Genomic DNA, 12,059 nt, shown 5'->3' with positions numbered 1-12,059 from the left:
GACTAACGGTATGCCACCCATCTGGGCAGCAGCAGATGGGCAGTGTTGGAGGCGGGGGATCGCGTTTGATGCGACAACGGCGACAGCATTAAATTTATACGGCGCAGAAGAAAAGCCTGGCAAACCTACTTCTATGTTAAGAACATAAGAACATAAGAACATAAGCAGTGCCTCTGCCGGGTCAGACCACAGGTCCATCCTGCCCAGCAGTCCGCTCCCGCAGCGGCCCAAACAGGTCAAGACCTGTCTGAATCATCAGAAGGGGCTCCCTTGCCACCTTGGTTTCCCATTTAAGTCCTGCCTTCCTATCGAAGTCCTAGCCCTCCGGTCTTGCACATGCACGACCTGGTTGGTTTGTACTCATTACCTGGGTAACTTCCTATACTTGTGTTACATCCCAGCTCCTCCCTCAGTATCCCACGATCCCTTTATCCCTCAGGAATCCATCCAATCCCTTTTTGAATCCTTGTACCGTACTCTGCCTGATCACTTCTTCCGGTAGCGCATTCCAAGTGTCCACTACCCTTTGGGTGAAAAAGAACTTCCTTGCATTTGTTTTGAACCTGTCTCCCTTCAGTTTCTCCGAATGCCCCCTCGTACTTGTTGCCCCCTTCAGTCTGAAGAATCTGTCCCTATCCACCCTCTCTATGCCCCTCATGATCTTGAAGGTCTCTATCATATCTCCCCTGAGCCTCCTTTTCTCCAGAGAGAAGAGCCCCAGCCTATCCAGCCTCTCGGCGTATGAGCAGTGTTCCAGCCCTCTTACCATTTTCGTTGCTCTCCTTTGGACTCTCTCAAGTACCGCCATGTCCTTCTTGAGGTGCGGCGACCAATATTGAACGCAGTATTCTAGATGTGGACGCACCATCGCTCGATACAATGGCATGATGACTTCCCGTGATCTGGATACTATGCCCTTCTTTATGATTCCCAGCATCCTGTTGGCTTTTTTAGAGGCTGCTGCGCACTGTGCAGATGGCTTCAGTGATGCATCTACCAGCACACCCAAGTCTCTCTCGAGTCTGCTGTCTCCCAACAATACCCCCCCCCAATTTGTAGTTGAACAATGGGTTCTTTTTCCCTATATGCATGACCTTGCATTTGTCCACGTTGAAGCGCATTTGCCATTTGTTTGCCCAGTCTTCCAGCTTGTCCAGGTCCCTTTGCATGTCCTCACACTCCTCCCTGGTCCTAACTCTGCCGCACAGTTTGGTATCGTCTGCAAATTTTATAACCTCACATTTTGCCTCCTTTTCCAGGTCATTGATGAATATGTTAAAGAGTAAAGGCCCTAGCACCGATCCCTGTGGCACACCGCTCGTGACTCCCCGCCAGTCAGAATATTGACCTTTTACTCCAACCCTCTGCAGTCTACCCGACAACCAGTGCTTGATCCATCTGTGCACATCCCCTCCCACCCCGTGGTTCCACAGCTTCTTAAGCAGCCTTTCATGTGGCACCTTGTCGAAAGCCTTTTGAAAGTCGAGGTAAATGATGTCTATGGGCTCCCCATTGTCCACCCGACTGCTTATTCCCTCAAAGAAGTACAGAAGGTTCGTTAGGCACGACCTTCCCTTACAGAATCCATGCTGGCTTGTTCTCAGTAGGCCATTCCTCTCGATGTGCTCGCAAATGTCGTCCTTGATCATAGCTTCCACCATCTTCCCTATAATTGAAGTCAGGCTCACCGGCCTGTAGTTCCCGGGGTCACCCCTCGATCCCTTCTTGAAGATGGGTGTGACATTTGCCAATTTCCAGTCCTCTGGTACCTCACCAGTTTTCAAGGATAGGTTGCAAACATGTTGGATTGTGCCCGCTATTTCCTGTCTTAGTTCTTTTAGAACCCTTGGGTGGATCCCGTCCGGGCCTGGTGATTTGCCACATTTTAACCTGTCTATCTGTTTGAGGACATCCTCCCTACTTACCTCTATGTGCTCTAATTTTTCGGCCTGTTCCCCACTCATGAGCTCCTCTGAGTCTGGTATATTAGATGTGTCTTCGCTCGTGAAGACTGACGAGAAGAACGTGTTCAACCTCTCAGCTACCTCTTTTTCCTCCTTAATCACTCCCTTCCTGTCCCCATCGTCCAACGGCCCTACCTCCTCTCTCGCTGGTCGTTTCCCCTTAACGTAACTGAAGAATGCCTTGAAGTTTTTCGCCTCCCTGGCCAGCCCCTCTTCGTACTTCCCCTTTGCTAGTCTAACCTCCCGGTGGCATTCCTTTTGGCATTTCCTATGCGCCTGATGATTATCCTCTGTTGGGTCCTTTTTCCATCTCCGGAAAGATACTTTTTTGTCTTTTATCGCCCTCTTTACTTCTATTGACATCCAAACCGGGTCCTTTGATCGTTTGTTCTTGCAGCCTTTCCTGAAATTGGGGACATACATTCTCTGTGCTTCCTGCAGGGTGTCCCTGAATAGGGTCCAGGCGCTTCCCACAGTCTCCATCCTAGAGATTTTTTTGAGCTTCCTCCCCACCATTTCCCTCATAGCAACATAGTTCCCTTTCTTGAAGTTCAGCGCAGTTGTTGCGGTCCTCCTAACTATGGGTGTCCCTCTTTCTAATGTGAATTTGATCGTGTTGTGGTCACTGTTGCCTAGTGGTGCTCCCACTTCTACCTCTCTTGCAGGCCCCCCTAATCCGTTTAGGATGAGGTCAAGAGTAGTACCCCCTCGCGTCGGTTCTTTGACTAGTTGCTCCATGAAGCAGTCCTTCACAGTTTCTACAAATCCTGTCTCCCTAGTGCAGTTGGAGTGACCCGTACTCCAGTCAATCCCTGGGTAGTTGAAGTCCCCCATCACTGTTACACTTCCAGTCCTGCACTCCTGTCTCAATTCTGCTTCCAAGTCGTGTCCGACTCCCTCTGGCGTACCAGGTGGTCGATAGTACAGCCCCAGTTTTATGCCCGCACCCTTGTTTCCCGGTAATTTGACCCACAGCGATTCCAGCCCCTCTGCCTTCGTTGCCATATCCATCCCGACCGAGTGAATAGAGTCCTTTATATATAGTGCTATGCCTCCCCCCTTTTTGTGGGTCCTGTCCCTCCTATAGAGCTTGTACCCTGGCAGCGCTACATCCCATTGATTTTCCTCTGTCCACCAGGTTTCTACAATTCCAATTATATCCAGGTCCTCCCCCTTGGCCACGACTTCTAGTTCACCCATCTTGGCCGTGAGGCTTCTTGCATTTGCGTATAAGCATCGCAGGTCCCGTAGTTTTTCTTCCACCTCTGCATTTACCTGGGCCACTTGCCCTTGGATTTCTGGCAGTTTTCCCGCTCTCTGTGTTTCTGCTTTGCCCTCAGCCTTTACCTTCTTTGCTTTCAGCTTCCCCACATTCCTGCCACCCCACTTCCCCGCTTTTCCTCTGGAATTTCTAGTCCTACCGGCCCCCTCCTGGGATATCATCCCTTGCGCCTCTGTTTGATCCCCCTCGCCTTGTGGTACCTCTATATTACCCTCGGCTTTCGCCCTTATGCCACCCAGTCCCCCTGTGTCCACAAGCCCCTTAGTCTTCTCCCAGCAAGCTCCCATTACCTGATGTTTCCCTCGCTGTCTGATTTGGAGATCTTCCGGTCCCTCTGTTTCCTCCCTGCAGTCAGCCCGTTCAGCATCTGTTCTGGATACTGTTGTCCGAAGCGTCAACATTAGATCAGCTGTCGGCTTTCCCCCTCTCCTCAGTTTAAAGCCCTCTCGATCTCCTTCCTCAAATTGGTTGCCAGTAGTCTGGTTCCCGCTGTGCTCAGGTGCAGGCCGTCCCGCCGGTAGAGCTTGCTCTTTCCCCAGAAGGACGTCCAGTTCCTCACGAAGCGGAAGCCCTCCTCCTGGCACCATCTCCTCAACCATGCATTCACAGCTTGGAGGTCTGCCTGCCTCTTTGCATCTGCTCTCGGCACAGGCAGGATCTCCGAGAATGCTATCCTCCGAGTGCTCCGCTTCAGCTTTCGTCCCAGGACCCTGAACTGGTCAGTCAGTGCGTCCATGCTGAAGTGCCTCCGGCTCACATCGTTTGTTCCGACGTGGATTATTACCGCAGTCTCCTCTGTCTCTGCTCCGTCCAGGATCCTCTCGATCCTGTCAGTGATGTCTCGTGTCTTGGCCCCTGGGAGACAAGTCACTAGCCGGTCCTCCCTTCCTCCAGCCACGTGACTGTCTACCTCTCTCAAGATCGAGTCTCCCACCACAATAGCAGACTTCCCTTTCCTCAGCAACCTCCTCTGCCTCAGGTCCGTGTCCTCGGTGTAGTGTGGTGTCTCTCCCTCGGGGTCCTGGTGAGTCGCGGTCTCCTCCTCTTGCGTTGTCCCTCCGCTAGGTCCTTCCCCGGTGTCGCCTTGTGGATCCTGGGTCTCGTCTACCGACATCCGTCTGTGCTGCTGCTGATCCCGTTCCTCCACCGTCCTATAGGCCTCCTCAATGAATCTCTCGAGGTCCCTCACCTGGTCCACAAAGATGCCTGCTCCATCTGTGTTCTGGGTAGACCAGCTCGTCTCCTCTGTGGTGCGCAGTTCCTCCAGTCCTTCTAGTTCCTGGACCCTGACCCTCAATCTGCCGACCTCCATCCTCAGGCTTTCCAGTTCCTGACACCGACTGCATATGTACTCCCGCCTTCCCAAAGGGAGGTAGTCGTACATATTGCACTCTGTGCAGTATACCGGAAAGTACCTCTGGGATCCTGGGTCCTCCATCGCTCTTGTGAAGTGCTGGTGTGCTCCTGCTGTGGGTAAGAGAGAGAGAAAAGAGAAAAAGAGGAAAGAGAAAGAGAAAAGGAAAAAAGAAGAAAAGGAAAAAAGAAGAGAAGGAAGTGAATTACTTGACGTTTCTGGCTCCCTCGCAAGGCTCCTTCGCAAAGGCGCTCTCGCTAAGGCGAGCGCCTTTGCCGCTCGCCTTCGCCGCGCGCCTTCGCTGCGCGCCGAACGGCTGCGCGCCGTTGGCTCCTCCCCTTTTATGGGTGGAGTTAGTCTGGTGACGTCGGGGGGTAGGCGGAGCTAACTCTCGCCTCTTCCCCTCTCCGTGTACCGTCTGCCTCTCTCCCGGTCTGCTCTGCTACTTTGGAGTTCCTTTCTCCGCTCTACTCGCCGCCCTCTCTGTCCTCTCTCCGCTTCACTGCCTCCTCCGCTCTGCCTCCACTCACTCCTCCGCTGCCTGCTCCTTCCTCTCTCGCCCTGCTAGCCCTCTCACCGGTTCGTTCTCCTCCCTGCACCGGCCTCTCTGTCTCCTCCGCTCTGCCCTCTGCTAGCGCTCTCCTCTAGCCGCACGTAGCCACGTGCTTGCCAGGCTCAGCTCACCCTGCAACTCCTTGGCTGGCCCAGCGCTGTGGATTCCTTCGTTGGCTCCTCCCCTTTTATGGGTGGAGTTAGTCTGGTGACGTCGGGGGGTAGGCGGAGCTAACTCTCGCCTCTTCCCCTCTCCGTGTACCGTCTGCCTCTCTCCCGGTCTGCTCTGCTACTTTGGAGTTCCTTTCTCCGCTCTACTCGCCGCCCTCTCTGTCCTCTCTCCGCTTCACTGCCTCCTCCGCTCTGCCTCCACTCACTCCTCCGCTGCCTGCTCCTTCCTCTCTCGCCCTGCTAGCCCTCTCACCGGTTCGTTCTCCTCCCTGCACCGGCCTCTCTGTCTCCTCCGCTCTGCCCTCTGCTAGCGCTCTCCTCTAGCCGCACGTAGCCACGTGCTTGCCAGGCTCAGCTCACCCCACGAAAACTTATTTTTATTTTATTTTAAAATTTTTTACCCCGCTTATCAATTAAGCGGGTAGCAGTTAATACATACATAAAAATGAACAGACTTTACATTATATATCAAAAACACTCATTAAAAAAACATCATCTTGTATTCCAATCAAAGCGAAGTGCTATATTCTCTGCCAACGATCAAAAAAGACTCTCATAAAGAGGCAAGTCTTTAACAGTGTCTTAGCTGGCTTGAAATCTGCCCGTTCTCAATGTCCCTTTCAATGTGTTCCAAAGTCTTGGACCTGCTACAGACTCAGCAGCCCTGCTTGTTTTTTTTTATAACGTTCCTCTTGCACCTTCTCTTCAATTAATCTCATAGTTGATTCAGAGTGTAAATTTGGATTTGAAGTGTACCTTTTCAAAATTTGGGTAAGGTAGCATGTGGCACGGTGGACAGGGGGAAGTAGGAAGGGAGAAGAAAAAAGGAAGGAAACAGCTGGCAGGGAGATTAGAGGAGGGGAAGGGGAGAGACAGGAATGAGATGGGAAGGGGGGGTCAGCAGAGAAATTGAGAGGGACAAAGATGTTACCAGTAGATCTGGTGTAGGAGAGATAAAAATGAAGAGAGCAGTGAATCTGGAATGAATCATGTAAAAACGAAAGAGGGGCATAGGCTGGATGGAAAGGGGAGAGGGGCATAGAAAGAAGACATCTTTGTCCCTCTCAATTTCTCTGCTGACCCCCCTTCCCATCTCATTCCTGTCTCTCCCCTTCCCCTCCTCTAATCTCCCTGCCAGTTGTTTACTTCCTTTTTTCTTCTCCCTTCCCTCTTCGCCCTGTCCAGCAGTAACTCTCTTCCCTTCCCTTTCCCTCCCAGCAGCATCTCTCCTTATCCCTCTCCAGGTCCAGTAGAAGCTGTCCCTTTTTCCCCTTGCCCAGCAGCTTCCCAGACTCCTTTCCCTCCTCCCCTCCCAGTAGCATCTCTCCTTATCCCTCTCCAGGCCCAGTAGCAGCTGTCCCTTTTTTTCTCACCATGCCCAGCAGCTTCCCAACCTCTAACAGTGGCTTTCTCCCCTCCTAGAAACTCTCCTTACTTGCCAGCCCAGCGATTCAGGAAGGCAGCCTTGGGTCCTTTGTTGGGTCGCACCGCCTCTGAGGAAAGCAGAAGTTGCATCATCAGAGACGGCGGCAACTCAGCAAAAGCCCCAAGGCTTCCTTCCTGAATCACTGCGCTTGTAAGTAAGGAGAGCCGCTGGGAGGGGAGAGAGCACACTGTCGGACTGCACAAACTACAGCTCGTCGATCTTGCCGGTCCTGCGTGGACCGGCAGGAAATTGTTGATGTTGATCTCGCCAGTCCTGCGCGAGCAGGGCAGACTGCCACCGCTGCTTCCTCTCACCTCCGCCCACGCTCGATTGAGCGACACGAGAAAAAGTATGAGCGACGCCACTGAAAATAGTGAGCGATCGCTCATGCGCTCAGTTTAGAGGGAACATTGCTTTGGACCACATGAGTCGATGGCTCCTGACAATCTCCAAAAGGAGTTCTCTCTCCAATTCTATAAATGGCACTCAAAATAATTTTGGGGGGCGTGCCCAATTTGCGTACACAATTTAAGGGCTCCTTTTACTAAGCTACAATGCCGCGCTCGCTAGACACTAATGCCAGCATTGAGCTGGCGTTAGTCCTAGTCACGTAGCATGGTGTTAGCACTCGCTAATCTGCTGCGGGCTAGCGCACCTCAGTCAAAGGAGCCCTATTTGCGTCACGAGGCAATCTGGGCTGGATTCTGTAACGGACGCTTACATTAGGCACCTAGTCAAGGATGCCTAGCGATGTCTAACTTTGGAATTTGCGCCCGACTTCTTTTTTTTTTTTTTTAATTGGCTTAATCGACATGGCAATTGGCTGTGGTTAGTTTTCAGCCAATCCAAAAAATATATATATTACCAAGCGGTCCTCTTACTACCGCATGCTAGCCGTTTTAACACATGCTAAATGCTAACACGTCCGTTATAATCTATGGACGCGTTAGTGTTTAGCACGCACTAAACTGCCTAGTGTACCTTAGTAAAAAGGACCCCTACGATTTTTATTATTTTTATTGAATTATTGTATTACTAGTATTTTAGCCCGTTACATTAACGGGTGCTAGAATATATGTCTGTCTGTCTTTCTTTCTGTGTCTCTCTCCCTCCCGCTGTCTTTCTTTCTGTCTGTCTCTCTCCCTGGCCCCCTTTGTCTATCTGTCTTTCTGTGTCTCTCTCTGCCCCTGTGCCTTTCTTCTTTTCTTTCTGTCTCCCTTCCTCTCGCTGTCTGGCTTTCTTTCTATCTATCTGTCTCTCCCCCCCCCACACTTTCCTGTGCAGCAGCCACAGCAGCATTCCCTCCCCCTCCACTACTTCACTGTACAGCAGCATTTAGATCCCCCCTTCCCTGTGCAGCAGCCACAGCAGCAGCATTCACACCACTTCCCTGTGCAGCAGCAGCATTTCCCTTCCCTCGGTCTTGCCTGCTCTCTTAGTCCCTTGCCGCCCCCACCCTTCCCTTCCCGCGGTCTGACAAACCTGACGATTATAGCAGCGTGTGCACCACTCTACACACACTGCTTCGGGGCCTTTTACTGCCCTGATTTACTCTGGCACGTCCCTGATGACATCAACAGAGACGCGGCAGAGCAAATCAGGGCAGTAAAAGGCCCCGAAGCAGCGTGTGTAGAGTGCTGCACGCGCTGCTGGAATCATCTGGTTTGGAGTCGGGACCGCGGCATCCCTTTGCGGCTGGAGTGTTTTGGGCTTCCCTTCCCGCGAGGTGTTGCCGCGGCTCCTCTCGATCCCGCCAGCGTCGGAAGCCTTCTCCGACGCTGGTGAGAGGAACCGACACGGAGAACAGGGAGTCCAGCGCTGGCGTCCTGTCCTGCCAGCGAGTGGTAGGTGCTGGGAAATAAGACTGGGGACTCGCGCCTGCGCACTCCTGCGGCCACAGAGCTACGGATCATGGAAGCACGCAGATAGGAGTGCGCATGCGCGAGGTAGGCTTTTAATATATAGGATTCTTCCCTCTTCCTTCCTCCATCTGTTATGAATGATGATAATTGTTTATTCATTCCTTTTCATAGGTACTGAAGTTAGATTGTGAGCGCATTGGGACAGAGGGAGGAATTACTTAAAGTACCTGATTAGATTTTGGGCTATTGTCTAAGTCTACTTTTTATTTGCTTTCTTGTAAACCGCTTCAAAGCCAGTGTGATGATTTAGCGCTATATAAACTCTGCATTAAATGAAGAGCTCCACGGGGAACTCTTAGGACAGCTCACGACGCCTACCTGAAAAGTAGGCGGGATTAGGGGGGGCGGAGACTAGGTGTGGTAAACTTAGGCATCGCTAAGCAAGTGAGATGGGCGCTTGTAAATTTGGACAGATGAAACCTGGCCTAACGTTCCGCGAGGCGTGATTCTATAAGTGGGTGCCTAGTGGTTCATTGACAACCAACTTAGCATCGCATATGAACACAGGTGTGAAATAATTAAAATTAACTGAGTTTATAGTTTATTACTCACATTCCACTTTTATTCAAAGCGGATTCTAGTAAACTATACATAATTAAAACACAATGCAGATGTAACACAGCTCTAACATCACAAACATGAAAACACACAATTCATTTGGGAGAGAAGATAACGCTTCAAAAGATTTTAAAATGGACACAAGTCTTATTCTGCTGTCAGAGAGACACTGGAAGTTTGTTCCATTAGCTTATGTATGAGTGCATATAAAGTCGGGAATAAGACATCAGAGAGTAGGATCTGAAAAGGTCTAAATAAGCCCAGTTCATCAAATTTGATTAAGAATATCTTGAAGAACAATAACCGGCAACAGAGAGTCAGTTCGGAGGTTCCAAAACCTTTCTGGGGGAAGGGGGGGACCAACAGTTACCTAGGTTTCCAGGATATCCACAATAAGTATTCATGAGTAGAGAATGATACGGGAACAAACTCATTTTCCCGTCCTGCCCCCCGCGAGTTCTTTTCCTGTCACTGCCCCATTCTTGCAAACTCTGTCCTCATCTGCACAAGCCTCAAACACTTTAAAATCAGAAGTAGCAACATTCTAGAGCTCAGATTGTGATGTCATAATGCCTCATCCCACCAATGCCTAAGCTCCGTCCTCATCTGCACAAGCCTCAAACCCTTTAGAATCCTAAGTAGCAACATTCTAGAGCTCAGATTGTGATGTCATAATGCCTCATTCCACCAATACCTAAGCTCCGTCCTCATCTGCACAAGCCTCAAACCCTTTAAAATCCTAAGTAGCAACATTCTAGAGCTCAGATTGTGATGTCATAATGCCTCATCCCACCAATGCCTAAGCTCCGTCCTCATCTGCACAAGCCTCAAACCCTTTAAAATCCTAAGTAGCAACATTCTAGAGCTCAGATTGTGATGTCATAATGCCTCATCCCACCAATGCCTAAGCTCCGTCCTCATCTGCACAAGCCTCAAACCCTTTAAAATCCTAAGTAGCAACATTCTAGAGCTCAGATTGTGATGTCATAATGCCTCATCCCACCAATGCCTAAGCTCCGTCCTCATCTGCACAAGCCTCAAACCCTTTAGAATCCTAAGTAGCAACATTCTAGAGCTCAGATTGTGATGTCATAATGCCTCATTCCACCAATACCTAAGCTCCGTCCTCATCTGCACAAGCCTCAAACCCTTTAAAATCCTAAGTAGCAACATTCTAGAGCTCAGATTGTGATGTCATAATGCCTCATCCCACCAATGCCTAAGCTCCGTCCTCATCTGCACAAGCCTCAAACCCTTTAAAATCCTAAGTAGCAACATTCTAGAGCTCAGATTGTGATGTCATAATGCCTCATCCCACCAATGCCTAAGCTCTGTCCTCATCTGCACAAGCCTCAAACCCTTTAAAATCCTAAGTAGCAACATTCTAGAGCTCAGATTGTGATGTCATAATGCCTCATTCCACCAATGCCTAAGCTCCGTTCTCATCTGCACAAGCCTCAAACCCTTTAAAATCCTAAGTAGCAACATTCTAGAGCTCAGATTGTGATGTCATAATGCCTCATTCCACCAATGCCTAAGCTCCGTCCTCATCTGCACAAGCCTCAAACACTTTAGAATCCTAAGTAGCAACATTCTAGAGCTCAGATTGTGATGTCATAATGCCTCATTCCACCAATACCTAAGCTCCGTCCTCATCTGCACAAGCCTCAAACCCTTTAAAATCCTAAGTAGCAACATTCTAGAGCTCAGATTGTGATGTCATAATGCCTCATTCCACCAATGCCTAAGCTCCGTTCTCATCTGCACAAGCCTCAAACCCTTTAAAATCCTAAGTAGCAACATTCTAGAGCTCAGATTGTGATGTCATAATGCCTCATTCCACCAATGCCTAAGCTCCGTCCTCATCTGCACAAGCCTCAAACACTTTAGAATCCTAAGTAGCAACATTCTAGAGCTCAGATTGTGATGTCATAATGCCTCATTCCACCAATACCTAAGCTCCGTCCTCATCTGCACAAGCCTCAAACCCTTTAAAATCCTAAGTAGCAACATTCTAGAGCTCAGATTGTGATGTCATAATGCCTCATCCCACCAATGCCTAAGCTCCGTCCTCATCTGCACAAGCCTCAAACACTTTCAAATCATAAGCGTTCAATGCTTGTGCGGTAAAGGCAGAGCTTACAGGAATAGGGCAGGGACAGCGACAAAACTCGGGATGGGGGCGGGAAAATTGAGTTCCTGCTTGGAGGGGGACAAATTTGTCCCCATGTCATTCTCTATTCATGAGCTCGATTTGCATATCCTGCCTCCATTGCAAGCAAATTTCTTTCCTGAATACTTATTATGAATATCCTGAAAACTTAATTGGCTGCTAGACAAGTTTGGGATCCATTTGGGCCTCACCTCTGCTCAGTACAGGAGCTCTGGAAGTGTCAATAAGCGTTTGATGACGGCAAGGTCTGCTGAATTCGTCTAATGCACTTTCCTCCCATGCCCTGAAATCAGAAGCCGCTGTACAGTGTTTACCAGAGTTTGCTATTGCAAAGCGTTCGAGGTCCATAAATCAAACCATCTCCAACATTTAGTGAATATGTAGTGAATCAGGGCGTCATAAATCACATCGAAGCTGCGACCGCAAATAAATTATTGGGTCTGCCTCATTCTTTCCCCCTGTACCTGAAGGAATCATTTCACATTTTATTTCCTAGCCTGCTTTAACTCTCTTCTGTGCAAGTTCGAGGCTGGTTGGTTCAGTTGTTTTCTCATTACAGGCTAGTTCAACACAATCTCCTTTGAGTTTTCTACGTTTCTGTAGTGCATTTCTGATTTAATGCCGCGCTCGCTGATTCCCTGGAGTGCTCGTTTCATT

This window comes from Geotrypetes seraphini, chromosome 7 (assembly GCF_902459505.1).
Source record: "Geotrypetes seraphini chromosome 7, aGeoSer1.1, whole genome shotgun sequence".
Classification (NCBI taxonomy): domain Eukaryota; kingdom Metazoa; phylum Chordata; class Amphibia; order Gymnophiona; family Dermophiidae; genus Geotrypetes; species Geotrypetes seraphini.
Note: the sequence above shows the minus strand (reverse complement) of the source record.